We start from the raw sequence: 24,025 nt of genomic DNA on the forward strand, positions 1-24,025 counted from the left end.
ACTCTGTAAACCGATCTAGCGTCTTTATCATCGTGACGACAACCATTAATTAAATTATGATGACCGCAGCGACACAGGGACATATCAGTGCTGGGTGGAAACGCACCCCAAACACACTGTCAAATGGGGGTAATAAAAGGAATGAATGATGACCGATACAAGTTTTATTCACTAATATTTATTTTAATTTTCCCTCCCTTTTTCCTCGTTTTAAAAATGGTAAATCTTACATATTTTCGCTCGAAACTCAAACTGAAGTCTTATTTGATTCCCCTTAGGTTTTTTTTTTCATTTGTATTCCTAAACTGTGAAAGAACATGTTCAGGGTAATCGTCACTCGCACGACTGGAGTTGGTAGATTGCAGGGGTCATTTATCAAAATGTCAGAGATTGCTACTGCATGGCAAGTGGAGTAAAGACACACACACATAGACACATACATATAGTATATATAGGTACGTGTGTGAGAAATAAAGCCAAGGTAAAACGTTAAATAAAAATCTTTGCTGCAAAACAGTGAAAATCGTTCTTCAGTTCCATATGAAGTTATGTATATTCACATGCACGCTTATATTACAAGGTCTGTTCATTTTCTCCCTGCTGTCTAAAGTGGGCCATATCTCACGAGCTCTATATTGGATCGGGTTGTTGTAGCAGCATAAGCATCCCCCATACAAGTACCAGGACTGATGCTGGCGTTACAACTCCTTGGCCGAATATAAATCCGGATCATTCCGGTAACGTAGAACCGACTGTCGTGGGAACGAAGCTCTTCGAATGGTTGAGTGACTTATGGAATCTCAATCATTGCTACGAATTACTGCCAACTATTGATTGGCTGGGGATTGAACCAATCCTACACTTCATAAGAGCCACAAAATTGTTTCACTAAGAAAAATAATTGAGGTTCCCGCGTCGCACAGTGGTATCACAACGGATCTGTAGGGACTAACTGAGTTGGTCGTACAAACCGACTATCACTATAGCCTAACCTAATCTTTTGATTGATTGGTTTGCAGTCGTCAGGTCATATTATATCGTGATTTGAAAGTGGCATTAGCTTCCAAAAAATAAACTCTGTGGCAGTTTTGTGCTTGTAGAAGTCGGTTGTGTGTTGCAGCATTCCAAAATTAAGTTAAAAAAGTGAAGTTAAGTTCGTTGTTGAGATCCCCGATGAATTGTCGCTTACTGCCTGTAAACTATAAACTGAAGTTTTCATACATTGTTCAGTGCATCTATGAACAAGGTGAGAAATCGAAACAGGCAGCAAGGCGAAAAAGGCAACACCCAAGAGGATACTCCACTGATTCAATCCTGGTAATGTGAACGTCCAGTGTTGCATCAGAATTGCGCCCAGCCGCGCACGCCTTCAATGACGTGACAGAAGATCTGAGTTTGGTTAGGAGGTTCTATTGCATTCGCCGTATAACTCAGGCCAGGTACCAAGCGATTTTTAGCTTTTCATTTTCAAGCAGTTGCACGAGGTTTTTAATGGTACAAAACAAGTTTCAGAGGAGCTTTTCTTCAATCGCGGATCTATAAAGTTACCTTCGAAATGGGCACAAGCTTCCGAATCCGATGATTGATCAAAATCGGATTATATTAACTAAGTTGATTTTATCTATGAATATCTTCACACTGCTAGTTTAATATTAAACCAAATACACGAACGTCTACCTATAAACAGCTTTTTACTTATTTTTAACTATTTTCACCATTTGTTTTTAATCCTGTTTGCGTGCGCTTTTTTATTAAACCTTATTTGCACATGCCACATTTTTCCCAATGCATTATACTTTATAAATATGTCTGTGTATGTGCCATTGTGCGTTCAATCGATATGTATTTTTATTTCATTTCGCTTTTATTATATTTTAATTTATTTAACTTGTCTCGTTACTTTTTCTGCCCTCAACATTTTTTGTTACAGCTCTGTGCCCTCTGTCACCGTTAAAGTCATTAATGGCAAATAATTGTTGCGTATCAATGCAATTAATTCCTGCCGCCGAGAGCATCAGCAATTCAACCAACCTACCAACCAGCCAACAACCAACAACCAATCGACCAATCAGCCATCCACAGCCAATGGCGACGGTTGGCAACACAAATACTCAAGTGGTAGCAGACACACCGCAGCATAAAAAATATCAACTAAAAAAAGCAATGCAATCAAAATCACGTTCACTTTCATTCAATTTATTGACGCAGATCCATGCAATTACTCGCTTTATCATTGTCAAGTGTGCGCAATTTTTTGTCTCTCCGTCTACTCATTACTGCATTTTTCCAAGCTTACTTTTTTCTTCTGCTTTTGCATTTAGTTTTTGCCGTCACTTATATTTGACGCTTTAATGAGCGAATTTTTCATTTTATATAATTAAAGTGCATTTTAACGTGGACCAAGAAAAGTGGCACCGAAGGTAAATAGTTTCAATGCAGAGAGCAGGGCCTGAATTGTGTGCTGAAATTTGCAAAACAAAAACGAAATGTAAAAAATGCAGCCATGCAGTACGCGACATTAAACGGCGGTCGCTTTCACGAAGTCCAATGGTAGTTAAAAACACATAAATAAATTCAAAATTGGAAAAAAGTTTATACAAAAATTAGAAAGAAAATCATATGCTTTCTTTGAAAATGACACTTGTGATTCCGTTAAGTAGTTAAAACATAGTTTGGAATGCTACAAGAAATTATTGCTGCTGCGACTTCAATGATTGGTGAAGCGAGCAAAAACTTGCCAACCACAAATACAAAGCGACAAAAGAATAATTTGAGTCGGTAGCAAGCTTCATTTAACAATTACAACAAAAACGTTCAGCCAAGATGCTGGCGTAAATGATATTGCCTTTGCAACTGAGAAAGGTTATGTTGAGGTTATGTATTTAACATCATGAGATATTTTAAAGGGCGTAGCATAGCCCAAAGTGCAAATCTTTCCCTTCTAAACCAATTTTCATAAACAAACAATTGTTCTTTCTCTCTGAGATATCCTCTACTGAATTTAGAGTATTTACTCATTTACTGTTACTTGCGAATCTAAGTTGTAAATTCAAGAGAAGATATCTCGAGGTCAATCAAGGCTAGTTTTATATACCAGAATTATAATTTTTAAGATTTTAGCTTCAAACCTAGCGTATTCGGGCTATTTTGAGTTCAAATTCCGATTCATATTTAACAAATGAAAGTTTTTTCTTATAATATCATACTTTTCCTTAGAAAGCACCATCATTTCTCTGTTTTAGGTAATAAATTCATGAATGGCATTAGTCATAAATCATAACAAAACAAGATAAGAAAAATACACATGGCAGGACTCGGCTCAGGCTCATACCAACACACCAGCCAAGTGACCGCAAATAGACTAAGAAAACAAGCAATAGAAATTACAAATAGCAGTGAAGTAAACAAGAAAAAAGAAATATGGAGAAAGAATTTAAATCTATAAAATGACTAAGCGCGTACCAGATGTTGTGTGACAACGAGCCAACTCGCATTGGAAAGCTCAATAGCCAGAGGGGACTGGACTGTGACTGTGCCAACCAAAGGCCATAAAAACATGTCGAGCTCGCGAAAAGAAAACAAACAAAAGTAAAAGGGCGAAAATAAACGAAATTAGAAATGCAGAAATTCTGTAAGGAAAAATGAAAACTCCGCGAAATGGCAATAAAAAATTTAAAAGTCGCGAAAAAAGTATCAAAATTAAATCGCAGACAGTTCAAGGCAAACACACTCGCATTGAAAGTCTCACAAGTTTATCCTTGACATTAGTCATGAAAATTTTAAAGGCCCCAAAGAGCGATTTGATTTTCCTTTTTCTCGCTCTTGAATCGAAAACAAACAAACAAATAGCAGCAATCAAACTCATGCCCCCCAACAACAACTACGCCTATCCCAACTTCGCAAGCGTTGAGGTTGAGGCAAGGCGAGGCCATTGAGCGCCTACTACTATACGGCTTTTGAATGCACAGCAGTTGGTATAACAGAAAATATGTATACGATTACACATACACGAGTGTGTGTGTATAGGCGTTCTGTCTGTGGTCGTTTCTGGCAACCGCCCGACAGACAGTGCGCAAACTTGCTTGCAGTCGACGAGTATTGAGGTCATTGAACTGGGCGCCTATGAAAAGTGCAGGCAACGACATCCAGCAAACTAACAACACCGGTAAGGATAAACAGCGACGCGAATACGTACGTAGCTGGGCCGCCTGAAGAGGAGCCGAGTCGAGCCGATGTATTGCCCAGCAGTGCCATGCGCAGTAGCTGAAGGCCTTTGAAGTAGCAACAAACAGCCTACTGCAACGTACGCAAACAAGTAAAGTTGCTCGTAAGCGAGAGTAAACGACCTCTACTCGAGCGGAGTGGTGAGTGTGAGTGCGAATGTTTTAGATGCGAAAATCGGTATTATGCGCCTAAAATCTAACTACGCAAGAATTATACTATACTCATCCAACATCAGTGAGTTCGCCGTCACGCGAGTGAGCAGCACGTGCCAACTGATGACATTCACCATGACCATGGCCATGGCAATGACTGCTATAGGCCAAGAGAGACTAATAGTGGGCAGAAAGATTAGCACCAAACAGGAGCAGGAGCACGAGTACGCGCAGCTTAAGCTCACACTACAGGAGGAAAAATATTGCATTATGACCGTGAGAATTATGTTCATGGTCATGAGTGTCTGCAGCTCTGAAATACAATGTACAGCAGTGCGTATACTTAACATTCTTGCTTGTGCGTTGAATGTCCTTGCAGTTGCCCTTATTCAAGGCTTCCTTTCTTTTGTGCTGACATTCTTACATTTCGAAATATTTCAAGGCCTACCGGCAGTTGACGTATACTTTTCTAGGGATATTTGCTGGGCGCACAGCAATTCGGAGCGGTGGGCAAGCAAAGTGTGCACAAGAAGCTCGAGCAGCAGTATACAGAAGTTTATTAGGTGTTATTTACCTTTTCGGGCAAATGTTAATAAACTTGTGCACGCAAAGGCATACACAAACCGGGCAGCAAGAAGAGAATGATAAAATATATACAAGAAAAATAAACGAAAAGTTGTATCGACCCATTCCGCTAGCCGCAGCAGACTCACTGCGGTGTGGAAGCAATTTTTGAGGTTGTGCGTGTAGGCTACAATGAAATTTTGGATCCATGGCACTTTTTATGAGGCGCTTAGCAAGCACGAGATTTAAAGATTGCTTTGTAAGCTCAGCGGTGGGAATGAATGTTGTGAAAGCATTTTATTATATTTTTCCCCTTTTCCCTCTTTCTCACTCAATTTTGTGTTATTTTGGGAGCCATGACCTTGTCCTCGATACAAACGCCAACGCAAATTGTTTGTACTCTTCGTTTAAGCATTTAGTTTATTTGCGGCATGCCACCTGTCGCCTACCTCCTGGGCGCATGTTTCCATATTCCACTTAAATGTGTTCCATTCATCTCCAGCATTGTTTTTGTGGTTTTTTTTGTGAGCGTGAAAATATATGGCATTTGGGCAAGCGGGAAGAGGCCGTGTTGAGTGTTCGGTGTGTTTTTATTAACATTTTCTTTCACAATTCACTGCACAAATTGTGCGCCACTTATTGTTTTTAATATCTACCGTTACAAATCAATGTGTGCCCTGTGATAACCTCCTGCAAGAGCTGTGCGAGTAGATAGCGGGGCAAGAGGCAGACACTCAAATTGAAAATACCTCTCTGCTACGAGCCTACTAATAAGGTTTTTGAACTCAGAGAAGCAATAGCGAACACATTGCCAAAGCGGCTTAAACTGTGCAGCCAGGCTGCCAGCCATCCAGCCAATGCGTTGTGGCGGATGAGTTACAGTTAAATATACGAAACGTGCGCGCGAAGTATTTCTGAGCAGCAATCAACTCAATTTCAATGAAGCGCTAAGAATAGGGTGCAAATAATGTGAAAATAACAAAAACCACAAGAAACAAATGCGTAAAATATAATTTCGAATTCAAGCAGTACAAACCACCAAATTTCACACGCTTGAACAAGCCATTAAGCGGAGCTAATTTTTGGAACAGCACATTGGGAATTTGCATTTTCCATGTTTTTTCTTTATAATTTTTTTTTGTTGTTTCCTAATAAACATTTACAAATAAATGCTTCGCCGTCAGTTAAGTTGAAAGGACTTTTTGATTGGTTTTCTGTAGTTCAGAACGCGACTAACTGAAATTTCCAAGGGTCGCAGCGGTGAATACGTGTGGGTGTGCGTGCCACTGTCTGCAGCAACGACAGGTGTTTACTTTATTGTCTTCCTACACTCACATCCACATGCGCACAATAGGACACTTCGAAGAGCAAAGTGCCAGTCGAGGGGTAATATTTGTTGCATTCAGGTATTTAAATGTGAAAGGTCAGTGGCACTTATGGCAGCCGGCATGACAAAAAACGGAGTACAAGAGCAGCTGGAGTTGTGGTGCAAATAAAATGGCAAATTTTGCCATCAAGCGGGGGATGACGAGCGGTCGTGAACACAAGGCGCTTTCATCTATCAACGAGCAAAGTTGGTTGCATGACTTTTATGTGCTATTATTATAACCTTTTTTCCACCGGGTGACTGACAATCTGTTTTGCCTTTTGTGCCATTAAAAATTTACTTATTTACTACAAGTAGCACAAACGCACATACCGACTAAAATTTCAGCTTAGGAACTCACATATTTACTTATTCATGGAATTGAGTCTACGAAAGCCCTTTCATTGTGTGCTAAAGGGATAATGCGAGTTGCACTTAAGTAAACGCAGCGTTTCAAATAAAATGCAAGAATTCGGAATAAATATTTCATTGAGAAGTTTTTATGTGAGAGCGAGAAATTTAAGTTAATCTTACTTTGTGAATAAATTTATTTTTACGCACTTAATACTCTGACTGAAGGAGAGGAGGCTGCTTTAGGAGACTTCAAAATAGCGTTTCTTTTAGGACTTTTTTACAAGGAAAAAACTTAGTTCTGCATGACATCTATCGTTATAGATAACTAAACTAGAAGTCAAACTTTGTTGACCGGTCTGTTCAGAAAGGTTTGCCAAGTCATCATGAATGGTTTAACGCCAGAACTACGCTTCCAAATTGTGGAAATTTACTTTGAAAAAAATAAATCTGCTTGCGAAATTCATAGAACACTGGCGGCATCATCGCTCCTTATTTCTTTCGATATGAAGAAGGAGCAGCCGTTACGGTGAATGGCGAACATCGACGTCACCAATGCCACCATTGCCGCCATACAGGCAGATTTATTGAAAAAAGTAGTGAAAAATTGGCTGATAACATGGACTATATATCTCGTATTCACAGCGGGCTATGAAATCGTGCCTAGCGGGTGCACGTAATGTCATGCTCTACCTGTTACCGAGAGACTTACAACTACAGCTAACAGCAACGAGTACCGTCTCCAGAATAAAAGAAGGTGGTTTTTGGAATGCTAGGATGTTTGGTCATGGTGTTATCTTTGAGAGCCAAAGGCTTAACAGCAACTCAGCAGATTTCACTACCGCTGCCCTAGACTTAAGATTAGAGTTTAAGGTAAAGTTTCCCACGCGAAAGGAATGGGATTTTAAATCAGTCAAATCAAAAAGAATATAACTGCATTATACACTAACGGATCCAAGATTGACTGCGCCGTCTCCCCCTGGGGAAGTCTTTTCACCTGGGGGAACTGGAATAGTATTTTTCAAGCAGAAGCTCTCTAGATAAGGGCAGCTTGCAAGATATTTAAAAGCATCAAACACCATTCTCATCTGGGTACCTGACCACAGAAACATAAAACGAAATGAGAAAGCTGATAAACTGACAAGACATCCTATAACGAATCAGAAGCGGTAGAAATAGGCTGTCACCAAGCCATGCGCAAAAGGAAGAGCTTCTTGCTACTCCAGACGCAGGCCGTTGACAGATGGACTAACACGGATACCTGCAAAAAAAGTACACAAACATGGGCCAATTTCAACAAATCCAGAATTAACGAGTTGTTAAGAAAGCCACGAGCAGATATATTCAGAATTATGTATGCTATTTTCAGTATTTATAAACTCTTAAATCAAAAGAATCAGCCCAACTTTTCTATTAGTAAATCCACCCAAATGTGCAATGTGCTTCCTCTCACTATAATTCCTTGCTACTGTTTTCGTTAGTTTCAAGATCACCGCTTATTGCCAATTTACCCACCGAAATGGCGTCAACATGTTTTCTTACTCACTGAAATTACCCATAAAAGCTGTGTGCAAAATTGAAAAAGTGTCTTAAGTTTTATGTTCATCGAATTACAGTCAAACCCCTAAACTCGAAATTTTCCTTTTTTACGCCTTGCTAGCTAAAAAGTGGGGAATCGATATGGTGCAACGAAATAAAAAATGAAAATATGTAGTAAATTGTAAGAAGAAAAAACCATCTTCGCGCACTAAGTATCTCATCTCACAACCAATAATGACTGTAATAAAATAAAGCTTAAAGTATTACATCGATAGTGTCTGCGAAGAAGAGTAACCAGGAACATATTTACAAACGCCAGACAGTCTTATGCTGCGTATGTGTGTGTGTGTGTGCATTGTTCAAGGAGGGCTACACAATTCAACTGTCAATGGCATTGGCGCTGCTGACAATGCGACTGCCACTTGCCACAGTTGTGCTCTTGGCTGAGTTCAATTGAGACGGGCCAAGAAGAGATAGTGCGGACTTTCGTCGCTTTGCAGATGACACACAACAGATTTGCGAGATAAAATGCTATGAGGGGTAAAAATTGGTGGCAGCTGCTGCAAGTCGTGTAGTAATGTTTAAAAATTGCTAATTTTTCAAAATAAGAAAGAAAGATTGGAAATTTGCACAGCTCGAACGTATGCGCGAGTGCTAAGTTCGAAGGGAGGTCGATTCAGTTAAGAATCGAACAAGTGAATAAACAAATGTATCGCGTATTTAGTGGTAAACAAATTGCTGCTAGAATTAACGAGCCCCGGTGAACTTTTTCAGGTGTGCAAGCCAAGGTGATGCCATAACAAGCCGGAATATGTAAAGGTTTCTTGCATAAAAGTCATAAATATTTTGAAGTGATATACAAACGGAGCCTTGAAATTGTCGGTGATCTGACAGCGTCAAAATATTTTTGGAGGTTTACTTTTTTTTCACGGTGAAGTGCACAAACCAACAAAGTTTGGAAATTATTTACTACTGAAGATCTGAGTAGGTGTCCACAATTCGAAAAACATCTTCAGCGGTAAAACCGATTTTTAGCTGTTCTGTTTTTCAATAAGAAAAATGTGCATTGCTGGACAACAGCCGGTCTACAATAACTTCAGATGCTGCTTTCATTTGTAAGAAGACTAATTTTGGCCGTAATTGGAAGCACCTGCAACCTGTCACCCCTTATTTGTGATATTTATAAGATAGTGCCACACGTCACAAAGTAATTGAACTTTTTCCAAGGACCAAATGGCCTTATTACTTTTGCGATTTAATGTCATCGGATTTTTTTATAGGGTTATCAAAAATCTTTGTATTACCTCAACAGGCCAAACACCATCAAACCAACAGCATCGAAAGTGAAATTGCCAACTCTCCGGCCGGCATATATGGAAGAGTGACGGAAAATTGGCCTCAAAGAATCGCGCGCAGCAAACGTGAGTTATATTCAATTCCCTATGTAAAGTTGTATTTGTTTTTTTTTTTCAACACAAAATTCCTGTGCCTTTAATTGTTGTAAAATGATTTTATATGCAAATTTTCGCAATACTTTTATTTTTAACTTTTAGTTAAGTGTTCGTTCCTTACTTCTGTTGAAAAATATTTGCATGCTTGCAAAAGTAATACCGTTATATAAAAACATATTTTCAATTTATTTAACTGCCATACCAAAGCCCACTTTCTGTCACCCGAGGCAAAATAGACATGTCAACACCTCCGTCCGCAGCCGGGGTACCACCATAGGCGTCCAACTTGAGCTACAAATAATTTATGAAACGTCGTCGTACGCTTAGGCGCCTGTTGTCACCAACACCGACTGCTGCTCTTTGCCCTCTTTTCGTGTCATTCCTATGGTCGCATTCAACGCATTCAAAACATTCTCAGACACTTGGAAGGCGCACGCGTTTCAGACTCACGAAGGCGTCAAATGAATTATTGTCTTTTACAATTTTACTATCCAAATACAGAGCTGTTGTTGTTAATTAAAGCAAACTGCTTAATTTTGAGCACCCAACCTCTGCCTCCCCTCAATTACATGCAGCAACGTGCGTTTAATGGATTAAAAATATTTCCAATTAGACGCTTTTTCGGGGTAAATATTTAAACGTTTCATTTGAATTGCTGCTCCGTACTTTGCTTTTTGTGCCGTTTTGCTCCGTTTTTGTTGCTGTCTGTTAGTCATTGCAGCGCGTTGTTTGCTTGATTTATTATTTTTCAACGCAGTTTTGGCGCTTTTCGGACGGTTGTGTCATTCATGGGCGAGTGCGTTGAGCAAGCACTGGCGCTCGCTGCCACAAAACGCTCCATGCGCCACGCTCCACATACACCACAACTTGCAACACACATTTACAAAGCAGCAAACAAAACTCCGCTAGTTACATTGCAATAAAAATACGTAGTAGCTATAATTTATTTTAAAACACTTTTCTATTGTAATTTACTGAATTTTTTGGCTTTTGTTTTTTGATTTTTCGATTTGCCACTTTGCAAAATTCATTAGTTCAACCTGCTTTACATACATACATATGCGTCTGTGTATGTACGTGCGCGCGTGTCCAGTTTCAAGTACATGCCACCGCACGTACGTGTGCTCATAGTACATATAGAGTAGTGGGGTTGGTCAGGTCGGCCAGCTGGGTGGATGGCGAGCAGGTTGCGCAATAACTAGGCCGACAATCGCAACGACAAGGAGAAACGAGTTGAGGCAACGCACCTAGTCATTTTAAGCGTTTTTCTGATTTAAATTCTTTTTATTGCTTCTCTTAAGCGGCAAACACTAAAATTTTAATTAGTAAAATTGCGCATTTCATTTTGTTGGTATATTTCTATTTGAGGCGAAAATATATTGGCGAGCATTCCACAACCTACGGTTGTTGCGTCGTTGTTAAGTTCACATGTTGTTGTTATTGTTATTGTTGTTATGTTATTTTAAGTGTATTGTTACAAGTGTTGTTTTTGTTCGTTTGTATTTTGTTTTCAGTTTTTAGTTTATATTTTTCTATGTTTCTAAAGTTTTTACGAGCGAATGCGCCAGAAGAGTAGTAGCGGGTCATTTTATTTTATTTTTTATTTTGCTTTATTTTTCGCAGTTCTTTTACTATTTTCAGCTCGGCGCACTTGTTGTTTTGTGTTATGCATTTCGCTTAGGTTCTATGGAATTGTGCTTGTTTTTGTTCTGCTTTGCCTGTTTTTTTTTTTGTTTTGTTTTTGTTGTTTTAGTTGTTGCTCGTCTGTGTAGGTTGCAGTTGTAAATTTTATTACGCTACATATTTAACCTAATTTGAATTTATTACGGCTCTTGTTGTTTCGTCTGCGATGTTGCTCATTCTCTATTGTTTTTATTGTACACATTTGATATGCATAATATGCAATGCAAATATACGAGGGTTGCTTTTTATATTTGGAGATCGAACATCCCTAGCGTGGACAAGCCAAAGCAAGCGTTCCTCATCACTCATTGATAGGTGCGATGAGATCTTATCTTCGAATGCACCCCGACCGACCACGTCTTCCCCCACTGGCGTTGCTTCATATGACAGATCAACTGCGCCAAGAATCAAGTATTTGTTTTATGAAAAGTTTCCACCACCGCTTAAGGTTAAAGCAGAGGTACCACTAAACTAGTAAACTGTAAACTAGTTTCCCACCCTAGTTGCTATATAAAACATTTTAATCTCCTTTGATTTAGAAATCTGATACTGATGATTTGCATTAATGATGAGCTTGAACGAGCTTCAATAGTGGCGGCGGTGCTACTTTTTCTTAGGCTGCATCACGTTTTAACAAAATTCTGACAATCTGTTATTCAACTTTAGCGAAACGTCGTACGAAAATTTCTGAATGAAAAGTAACTGAAGTTAGTAATGAATGATATTTTAATATTTCTCACAGCTCTTTTACTATTCTCACCGAAAAATTTTGTGCAAGTGAAACCAAGTTGTGAGTCTGGTGTTAAATGACCTTTAGAGGTGAGTTTGATTTGGAACAAAAAAAAAATAGTCGATTCGTTGGGACAAATATGGAAATTGATACTCTAATTTGCAACTTATAAATTTTTTTTTTGTCGTATTTTATCACCGCCTTTTTCCGCCTATCTAATCAGTTATTAAACAAGACGAAATTTTCAAAGATCCAAACATAATTTTCTGTTTACAACAGTTTCTGCAGATTATCAGCATCAACCGACAGGGTTGCAATGTTTCGGTAATTAATAATATAGCACAATTACGTTCAGGGCTAGAGTTTTGAAACAACCGATAAGTCTTGAAGATAATCACTGATTTTAATTTCACATTTGATATTCGTTGTGCAGCTTAAGGTTTACTTTAGCCGAATTCGCTCATTGCCTTGCACAATTTTCTACTATCCATATTTTGTCTGAGGTACGATTACATCGAGCTAAGAGGTCTACTCGAGCTGAAAGTACGCAATTCTCTACAACGGAAGAAATTTTAGCTCGGGTATCTCATCAGATCAGCTCCTTAAAATTTAAAACGGAAGAAGTGGCGCTGATGTAAGTCTGAATCTGCACAGTATTTAACACGAGTTAAAAATGAACTGTTTATCCTTATTAGCTTTCGGGTATCAGAAATAATATATAATATAATATATGAAGTACCACCCAGAGCAGGGGTAGATAGATATGCAAAGAGAGAAAATAAGCAAAGTAAATATTCCAATATTTGCATTTATGTGCATTCACTTTCGTCAGTGCGTCAGTCAGCCAGTCAGCGCACTGATTGACTACCCAAAAATTAAGTCATCCGCTGTCGTTAATGGTACACATACGTGTGCATGTATGTGTGGCTGTGCGAGTGTGAGTGAGTGCCTCTGTAAATTTTACAAATAAGGAACATTTCAAAGCTCCAGACATCAATTATAATTTAACTTGAAAAAAAATAAATATTCTCAAGCATTTAGCGGTGACTTAATGCACAACGCACTTGTGGCTCAAAGTAAAATGAAAAATAAAATTAAAAATCGACTAAAGATATTTGCTTATGTATATTTAAAAAAGAATGAGCAAATATCTCGCGCACAACTGATTTTGATTGATTTTGTATAGCGTCATTAAAGTCATTAGCATCAAGTGACGGACGACGAGTGTTCGTTGCTCCGGCCAATGCGCCGCTGACTTTCAGTGATGTGACAATCGTACGAATAACGAGAACTTTGAAAACAATATAATGCGAATCGCTCGACAAAAGCAAAAAAACAACAAAATTGAAAGATGTGGATGAGACCTTTGGGTAGCCCTTGTTATATGCTAATGGGGTTGTTGAAAACAATTAATGCGGAAGTGCAGGTAACTCCGCTGACATTAGAAATGGCTTTATTTCAATCTGTGAGTGAGCTCACCTCTTCGAGTGGCATTTGACTGCACTTGCAACTGTCTCATTATGCTACTTAACGGTATATATCGCAGTTGCAGAGAATTTAAGTTAGTAAGTAATATTTAAGTTTCTAATTGGATGAGGTACTGAAGTTGAGCGTTTGGTTTTACAAAATTCTATTAAGAAGTTTTAGTGTAAAACAATAAAGATAAAAAATAGGGGGCAATATAAATAAAAGAGAGCAAAGGAAAGCCAAGATAAATATTTTTTTTAATTTTTTTACATGCTGCGTTAGAAGGCACATCATCGAGCTGCAAACACCAAGTGTTGTCTCGCCAAAATTCTGGCCTTTGTTGTTTACAAATATCTTGAAGTTTATTATTAGTCGCGCAAGACCTCATAACATACAGAAAATTTAGGGCGAGTACTTACAACCCAAAATTATATTTTTTGAATAAATATACCCTTGAATATCGCACCGCCACCATTTGAAATTTGATATGTTTTAGATTCGAATTACCACAGAGTTTGTAATCCCATTGCTTAGTGATACCTAATTTTATATGTATTTAAATTTTGAGTATTTCAATCAAGTTTAAAAGTTTTCTATAATTTGTAAAAATTTTTTTTTTTTTCGTTTTTAAAGAAAAACGCTAGCAACAAGCTAATGAAATGTGCACACATTTTACAAAACGAAAAGCTATATAAAATTTGAGCCACATTGTAGCACACATTGCAATATGGTATCCGGTCAGTCCAACAAATCGATAGTTAAGTGCGCTGTATGACAAGTTGCCCCGTCTTGTTAGAACAAAACGTAGAGGTTTAGCTGATTAATTTTTGGAAAACGGAAATCAGTCACCATTCATTTAGAAAGGAAAAGGGCAGATGATGCTGTGAGCGTGTAATCCACACGTAAAATGGCAAAGAGATTTATAATTTTTTTTTTTTTTTCAAAGTAAATTTTCACCAATGCCAACACTGCTGTCAAACCTTAGTTATTAATATCGATAGTTTTCGTACAGGAAAAACTAAAACTACATAAAACTTATTCTGAGCGAGAAAGGAAATACATGTTTTGATGACGAGAAAAAAATTTGAAAAGCTAACATTTTTTTGAGCATCTCAAACTTGAACCAAACTTCAATGAGCATTACCTTGCATACTTGAAATTTGTCTAAACAAACTTCATCAATAAGTTCCTGTGGTTTAGTTGTTAAACGCACTGCATATGAAATTTAAAGCTTTTCAAGAAGGCTTTTAAAAGCTTTTTAAGAAGTGCAATTTTTTTTGAAAATTTGTATGTGAATATTAATTTGTTGCATGCAGGCCGATTTTAAATGAAAAAAAAAATTGCATATTTGAATATTTGGGCGGAGTTAGATGCTTTCCAGCCGGCAGTCCGACTGTGGAAGCAATATGTCTAAGGAAAATCAGAAATAAATATAAATATTGTCGCGCCGTATTGACCCCATTTTTTCGTTATTGTTATTGACTTTATGCCGCTTTTTCAGTTTTTCTTATTCCTACGCATGGAATTGGTTTTCAATGTCCTCTGCCGTCATATGCAGCAGGCAGACATCATTAATTTCAATGCTGAGGAATGTAAACAAATGCAGAAAAAAATCAAAACAAATCAAAAGCACTAAAAACCTTCTGCATCGAATTACTTAAGACTCAGCGTTGGCTTTACTTCTCTCACTTACAACAACGACAGTTTCAACGACTGGTGGGCGTTTATTGACTGTACTTATTTATGGTTATTTTGAAAATATGCTGCGTATGTTAAAATTTGCTTGTATTTTAGGGAGGTAAGCAATGCCTCGATGTCATCTAAACTGCGCCAAATCAAATCCGGAATTACCCAAGCATCAATTTTTTTCAAATAAAGTAGAAATTATCGTACTTCGATTTCTATTCTCTATTTTTGACACCCATTACTCAATGACAATCAACAGCGGCATTTTTAGGACATACTCGTATATCTTAAAATGTTTAGACAGACAGATTTGATTCTAGGTTTGCACTTCGGTCTCAAGGGCTTTTGTGCCCTCTACTCATCTCAGTGCCCCATCGAAACCCTATTCTCTTATTGAATTTAGGATAGAGCTGCCTTTCTGATTGCAATTGGCCGAGATGTGTCAACTGTCTTAAGATGTTTCCTGTTGCATAAAAAACCAATCCTAGTTTAAAATAATCGTCGATATTTCGCAAAACAGCTGAGATATCTTGAATAATAGAAGAACTAAAAGGTATTGTGAGTAATTGAAAAATGAGTTACCCATTATGGGTGCAACACCATAACATTTCATTTTCTTGCTGCGGATGTTGTTTCGCTTACTCAGCGCCACTTCTGTGGCGTTGCAATGTTTTGCTTTATTGTTTTTATAGTTTTTTAAGTATATTTTTCTTATGTAGGCGTCTAATGTGTGACGTTGCGCTAATCTTGTGTTTTTGCTATTGTTGGCGATTTCAATTACGCCTTGCGGATTTACAGGCAAGCGAGCAAGCAGCTCAAAAGTCAATAAAATTTCAACCCTGCCTCAAGTATTATTTGCTGAAGCGTAATTCAAAATGAAAGTCATTGAGGTATGCATTGGCCAGACATAATTTAAAAGCAGTCATAGTAAATATAAAGGGTCACGCAAGTTTGAGTTTGTCTTTCGAAATGTTTTCGGTTGACAGTGGGCAGAGTTCGATGGCGTTTCTTTTAACTATTTTATTTAATTATATTTCGCTCGCGAGTCGTATAACACTACTTAAAATCATATACGTGGATGGCTGACTTGTGGGCCAGAACACAACAAAAGCCAGAGCCGCTAGAAGTCCGAAAGAGAAAATGGAGCTGGATCGGTCAAGTACCGCGGAGGGAAAGAGGCGATGTAGCAAAGGCCGCGATTGACTGGAACCCCCAAGGCCAGGAAAACCAGCGAACACCTGGAGACGACTGCTGGAGACAGAAATCCGTGTCATACGCCTCACCTGGAATGAAGTTAAAGGATTGACGCAAAACAAACCCAAACGGAAAAAATTAACTGTTGCCCTGTGCTCCGCCTTGTAACTCTAGGGATTAATAATGATATATAATTCGCGTTTACATCCTTTGTTGGGTGTTTGACCGAGTTCCTCATCCTATTTGTGGTGTTTTTTTTTTGTTGTTTTTCACAAATGGAGGGACCTACAGTTTTATGTCGCAAGGAAAAACGCAATTAAGTGGCAAACAAAAGGTCAATAGCCCTTGAAGCCAAAATAACAATAACAAAAACAATACACATCTCGCCACATTAACCACGAACTTCTTTAAATGCACTGACATCAAAGCGCAGCTAGAACTTTTTTCAAGTTGCACGCGCGCCTCTGAACCTAGGAGCCATTGGACTCTTCCGCGCAACACCATTTAAACGAACAGCCGAAAATGGCAAACATTAAATTAAACTTTGTAATCGCATTTGCGAAGGAATATTTCTTATGACTCTGAATGAAAATCATAAAAGGCCAATGGAAGTGATTGCGCTGTAGAGAGGCCAGTTTGCGAACCAAAATTGGCAGATACACTGAGCAGCCGAAATCATGTACGAGTACAGCGGCAGCGCGGTGGCTTACACAGAAAATTAATTTCATTTGCATGACAAGAAGACGGTCTGGAAGTTATGAGACCAACTAGCAACTTCAAAGTTGAAATCTAGCGACCGTTAGATCCACCAAAGCGATGCGAATCGAATGTACATTTAGAAAATATTGCAGCACAGATATTTCTTTACATATTTTATAAATAAATAAATTCAGTTTAATACATAATCGGTGTTTTGCGATTCTTATTTCTTTCTTCATTTATTTTCATGCTCGCAATCTCAGCATTGAACTTGAAATTTTCAAATGAGTCCGGTAGACGGGGAACACAAAAACAAAAATAAAATATGGGAACCACAAGGAAATCGCATACTTTAGCAGTCTATAGCTGAAACAATAATTGTTGTAGCAATACGAGTACAGACAATTTGAATGGGAAAAACTGCTGGTAGCAGAGCAGCCACCAGCCAACCTGTCTAGCAGCCAGCATTGACAGCCAACGCTAGCCAAGCCGGCAGCCACAGTAGACAGCGGAATACCGAGAAACTGAAAGGCAACAAAGCAACATAACTATCGGCCGCAGTTGACAGCACGTCAGCAACGTCGCCGGTAATGGCAGGCAACACATCAAAAACACTGACAGCAGCAAAGAAAAGCAAGGCAAAAGGCAGGCAGCAACCACAGCAATAACCGGCAATTGTTGCAAGTAAAAGTAAGAAATCAGTAGCCGTGGCAGTGACAAAGCGGTGCCGCGGTTTGCTGCTGGCTGCGCTAACGTTGATAATAATATTGAGGAGAAGAATACCAGCTCTGGAGCTCTGCTGAAGCTGTGGATGGATATGGCGGCAGAGGTGGGGCGAGCAATAAAACGAATGCATGCAAGTGTATTGTTGTTGTTTTAGTGTATTTGATTGCTATTGTCAGCTGGTAGCAATAAATGTCACACAACGCCCGAAAAATAAAAGCGTAACCAAATGCAAAAATCTCAAAAATGTGCAACTAGTCTCATAATATAATAGAAAGAACAACAAATGTATGGGCGAAGAATGCACGGATGTAGGTGCTCCGAAGTGGCAAAGTAGGTGCAGAAATGTTGTAGGAGCTACAACAGTAGCGAACAGTAGCTGGCACAGCTGGAAAAAATCCAATAGGTAAAGAATCGCGAGCAATCCAACACAAAAGTGAAAATGCACTCAATTGAAATTTGGCCACATGTGATGTGCAACATGCAACGGTTTTGTTGGTGTTGTTGTGGCAATGCAAACGCCTGATACGGCTGCGAGTCAACAAAGTATTTGATAGCCAACAAAGCAGACCAAAGCTGTCACTCTCTCACCATCTGTAGCGACAGTATCTGCTTGCCACACGCGACAGCACCGAGCACACGTTCAGCAAATGCCGCCTGATAAGAGGCAGATAAGAACTCAGGCGGATGCCAGCAGCCAAATTTCTGAAATGAAAATGACACAACTCGTACAAAACAACCGAAACTAAGTTTAAAACTCAGTTGGCTGTCCACCAGCTTTCGCGTTGATTTCGGCTTAGCTTTAGGCCAAAAACTACAGTGGATATTATTTTTCAAGGGAGGGGCATGTATGTGTCTTAGCGATAAAAATATTAAAATGCAAAAATTTGACAAACCAATTTATATTTGTCTTAATTCGTACGTCAGAGGGACGACTTTTTTATCTGTATTAGTAATAACGAGTCGTTTCTATCTTTAGAAAGTAGCAATCATACAGTCGTGGATCTCAGGAGCAAACAAAAATGGTTGAGAAGGCGTAGAGTTGCATTTTGAAACAATCATTTAAACATGAAATATTTCACGATATTGGATACACTAGAATATGACGTAAAAAACGCAATTTTTCTACGTAAATTTTCTCAGCTAATCTGCGTTCCGATTGGGATTCAGTGCGTCAACAATTTTTGAAATAGTACTGTTTCGAGCTTGTCTTATTCAAGGCTTCTGAGCATGCAGTTTGAGTACCTTTTTTGAAACAGAACTCTTGTTCCATGTCGATTGGCGAACTATATTGGGAAGAACTTTTGCATAATTTTGAACATTTTCTACACGAGAAGTTTGAACGAAACCACAACCTCCACTTTAATACTTAGTACACACTCGGCTGGTCACACCTCCATTTACATAAATAATAAAATACAAAAAAAAATAAAAAAATACAAAAAAAAAAATAAAAAAATAAAAAAATACAAAAAAAAAAAATTTAAAAACTGAAAAAAAACTTACAAAAAAATATATCAGCTTTGGACTCCAACTAAAAATTGCTAAAATATTCATTTGAAATTTTAAGAATAAGTGTGAACTCAAATATGGTTGTTGCTTTTTGGTTTAAAAAGACAGAAACTCATCACAGAAACCAAATTTCTTTTCTTCCCTGCTATAAATGACTTTCCTACTTCCATCAGGCCACAGATGGTAAGAAAAAGAGAAGAAATTCATGACAGAACATTTCCAAATCCTTGTCAGAAGCCAAAACTAAATAAGCAATCACAAAAAAAGAGAGGAGTTTAGACCCTACCGAGATGCAACGCAGTAATACACTTTCAACATCATCAATCATAGAGAGTGTTGAACCGTAATATTTCTGGAAGAATGAGAAAAAATGTATGAATGTTTCAATGGAAATATGATTACATGAGGAAACATTATAAATTGATTGAAACATCAACAGTGACTACCGAAAGAAAAATGAAAAGAAATACACAAAAAGCAAGGAGAATATTAATGTATCCCCGTAGTAAACTCGCAAAAGCCCTCACATTAAAATAAAAAAAAAAATAATTATCCCTTCCTCAAAACCCAGTATTTTTAATTATTAACGATGATTGGATTTACGACCAACTACCCTTCCGCGATAGTTAACTTCAGCAGAGAAAGAAATTAAATATAAATGTTGACAGATGATGTCGCCAAAGGATATGCGTAGAAACAATAAACAAAAAATAAACAGCTATGCGTTTCATTCAAATTCAACCCTTTCGCGACTTTCAAAATTTGATTAGTCCGAATTAAAAGTAAAAAACAAATGTCTATGGTAAACGATTTTTAAAGGGATTAATGATGAACACATGAAATTGACTTGTCGCTGCTAATTGGGTTTCGTTTTCTGGCGGGAGGTGTTTACGCAAACGCTAATTACCAGTCCATAGGTAAATACGAACTGCAGCAAAATACTCGAGGCGGCGCGGTAGTGACATATGGTGCTTATTTGGATATCTTCAATATTTAAACAAAAAGTAAAGCTCAGCAAAAAAAAATAGAAATCGAAAGAAGCCGAAAGCGAGCAAAGGTTTAATTTTTGAATGCATAAAACTAATCAAAGTTCTCCCTCAAAGGAATTTCAATAATCAAATAACTTTTGCGCATATTTTTCGTAATTGCATAGGATTTCGTGTTCAAAGTGTGCAGGACGAAAGCGGATAGAAATAAGCGAAATATTCGTTGCAACAAAGCTGTAATAACTTAATGCGCTGCAAGCTACACAAAAAGCATCCTGCTGATCTGCTGCACAATCGAATATCCAAATACGCGAACGGATGAAAAAGTTTAATAAGCACAAAATGTATTTTTCTCCTCGGCGATGGGAAGCGGACAACTTTCAAGACGGAAAAATTCGATCCACAAGAACGAAGCAAGAAGAAGTGAAAGGCGTATACAAAATATGCTTTGGAATACTCAGAAGGCAAAAGGAAAGAAATCTTGACATCAAAAGCGGTGCGCCAGCCAGACTATCGAGAGCGGCGGAAGGGATTGTTGCAATAGAAAGACGGGCGCGAGCCAAAATATGGCTGGGTAGCTCATAGTATCAGCTTCAACAAGCTGCAGCAGCCTGCCATTCCCATAGGCAACGACATGACACAAGTGCCGCTACGGCTTTACGCTCAGCTGCCACGCTGCCTTTGCTGAAATCATTCGTACAGCTGCAGCAGTTCAGTACTTTCAAATTATTTCTATATTTCTTCCGCAGTGGTGGCAGCAGCAGCAGCAGCGCACATTCTATTATATTGCATTTTATTATTTTGGCTGTGAATGGAAATTTTGTGTATTTGAAAACGAATTAAATATTTATAAATTCAATACAATTTGCAAATGTTGCCAGCCAGCCAACAAGGAAGATAACTCACGCTGCTCCTAAAACTATTTTCAACTATTTCCCTGTTGCAACAATGACGGTCGGTATGCTTCTACCAAACCGAAAATAAAATACATATTTTCGCGTAAATCTGCTTAAGGATAAAGAAGGTAGAGAATAAGGTGGCGTACGCCGTGGCGCCAGGAGATGGTCTGATTTTATAGCGTGTATTTTGGCGTGCAAGCTATGCATGTATAGTTCCATTCGAACGCATTTCGCTTAATAGAACTGTTTTGTTACGCTTCCTATGGTTGACTTCGAAAGGAATAGGAGGATAACCCAGTAGTGGCTAAGAGTAAGTAAGTGATAAAATCGCAAACTTCTCCTGTTTAATTTTTTTAGCAACAGAAGGTGTTTTATATTAGAGCCGAGTCCTAAAATTTCGACTAAAGTAAAAAAACCTTGGTTTATTAAGAAAATCTTAAAATGTGTACGGGTATATGCAGGCTATTTAAAGACCGACACTGTTGAAGCCGCAGCTTCTAATTATAGATCATTTAATGTCCGATAACAATAAGGCACTTCCGACATCTTCGTGAATACCCAAATATATTTAGTGATATCGAATCCAATTGATGTGGACGACTCAACGCAATAACTACCCAGCCCTCTAGTAGGCGTTTTATTCCCTACCCAATAGAATGGCAAACAATTGTATTATTCAAATTTAAGGTTAAAACAACTCTAATGGATAAATCTGCATATGGCAAATGGTTTGGCTAACTGTCAGAATCCCTTTATTTTCAGTAAAGTTGTGATAGCAAATGAGTCTGGTTTGCAATAGAAAAGGGAAACGCGGATGTTCTCACTTGAAGGTGAAATAGTATTACGCCGGCTATGGCTGGTTTACCGACTACTTCAATCTACTTTCGACACTAAACTCATCACATATTCGGTCTGCCAAGGAAACTCTACATTTGCGCTCTTGCTGCCGCAGATGCTTCCTAGAGGATATTACACATGTCATAACTTTTGTTTTATTTCAATGCGGGTGGCCCCACGCCGGTTCAGCATCAATAACTAACGAGACAGACAAAAACAAAGCAAGAAGGAAAAGCAAAAAGCGTCAGGTAACTAAGTTTTCGTTCAATGCCATTGTCATGGCTATGCCACGAAAAGTTTTGTTGTCCTAACTGTTGACGGTGGCACTCGAAACAATTTTCGTATGGCTTGAATGATGAAACCGAAAGAAGGATGAGAAGGAATTGAATGATTTGGAGCGCGTGAGGGATGAAGCGGAAAATTTTAATTTAATTTCACCTATCAATCCAAAAATCTGAATGCGTTTAGACCTGCCATCAAATGTTGCATCAAAAAGAGTTCAGCAGACCAATAAAGAGTAATAGAAAAAGAAATACATATGACCGAAAAAAGTTATATGGCCGATGTCCAAGCTAACATACTATGCATATTGCATGACATTCTCTAATCTGAACTTTCATGCACTTGGTCTAAAAGCAAATTTAGAATTGTTACTGCTCAGCACCAAATACTCAAAGGAGTAAATAAAAAGAACTTGAATAAGCTGATCTTTGAGCTTAAATACACATTCGAATGTTACTATGAAAATATTTGTACTACGATTTCAGTCAGCTGAAAGTCACCTAATAGCTTCACATGGCGAGAAAACAAAAACAAGAAAATAAAAACGATTCTCGGAACTTTAGCAATTGCAAAAAAAGTATGAATGAAACAAACAACGACTTCAAGAGAATATCACTTGGAAGTGAAGTGATGCTGAATGCTCCAATTTTGCGGTGTAAAGTTTTCAAAACAATAGACGATATGTAACACACACACATATGTGCATAACATCTACATACATACATAAACGAACTTCCAGGAACTTCTACCCAAGCAATGCCGTTTTGTACGAGAGCCTCGGTGTCATGTGTGGAAGATTTAAGCATCTGCTGATCGCATTCAGTAGGGAGAAATGCTGAGTGCTGAGAAATTTCACGCCCTCGTCAGTGGAAAAATTAAAGCAAGAAAAAATAGTAAAAAATATGTTTACAAATATTCCGAATGCCAAAAGTGTTTTGTTTAAGATGGCATGTGGGCAAATCCACAGAACCGGATAATTTTGTGTGATTTGCGTTTAATTTTTATAAAAAAAATCTAATAGAAAATTCGATCTGTTTTGTTATCTAGTACACTAATTAAATTTATTTTATTTTAATAATTTCATATTAATTCTTATAGTAATTCTAAGTAATTTCAATAAAGTATATATTCAAATATTTTTATTTAATTTTATATTTTATAAAATATTACAATTTACAATTTTAATTTTATTTTAATTATTTAATATGGATATTAAAATATTTACACCATTGTTCGAAATGCAACTGTTGGTTGAATACCCAAGTAAGCTTTAGATGGGATAGCCAGTATTTAAGGCAGCTTTCTGGTCTAGAATTTCGAAAAAAATCGATTTTTTTTTTCAGGTTATAATAGTTTATACTCTAAAAATAGGTATACCTGCAAATTTTTATATTGAAATTCGTTTTATTATTGTAATTGAAAAAATATTATTTTTGTAAATAAAGTATGGATCTAATGAATAAGAACGATTTTCTGTTGATACCGATTTTTTCTTCAATTTTCAACGCCTTCAATTTTCACGTCTCTAGACCAGAAAGGTGCCTTAAATAGAAAACAACCGAGCTTCGACCTCGGCTTTGGCTTGGATCAAGTTCGGACGCACAATTTCAGCTCGGTTTCGGACGAAAGGATCGTTCAAGACGCAAGTATTGTCATCTACTCAATAAAGTGAGATTTACT

At 37.9% G+C, this 24,025-nt stretch overlaps 1 protein-coding gene across 1 annotated transcript in view; it reads right to left on the bottom strand.

The window, feature by feature from the left end:
- The window catches only part of LOC129238916 (headcase protein-like), a 139,872-nt gene that overhangs the window by 14,202 nt on the left and 101,645 nt on the right, over window positions 1–24,025 (bottom strand). The gene's annotated exons all lie outside the window — the stretch shown is intronic.

The sequence above is a fragment of the Anastrepha obliqua genome, chromosome 1, assembly GCF_027943255.1.
Source record: "Anastrepha obliqua isolate idAnaObli1 chromosome 1, idAnaObli1_1.0, whole genome shotgun sequence".
NCBI classification, from domain to species: domain Eukaryota; kingdom Metazoa; phylum Arthropoda; class Insecta; order Diptera; family Tephritidae; genus Anastrepha; species Anastrepha obliqua.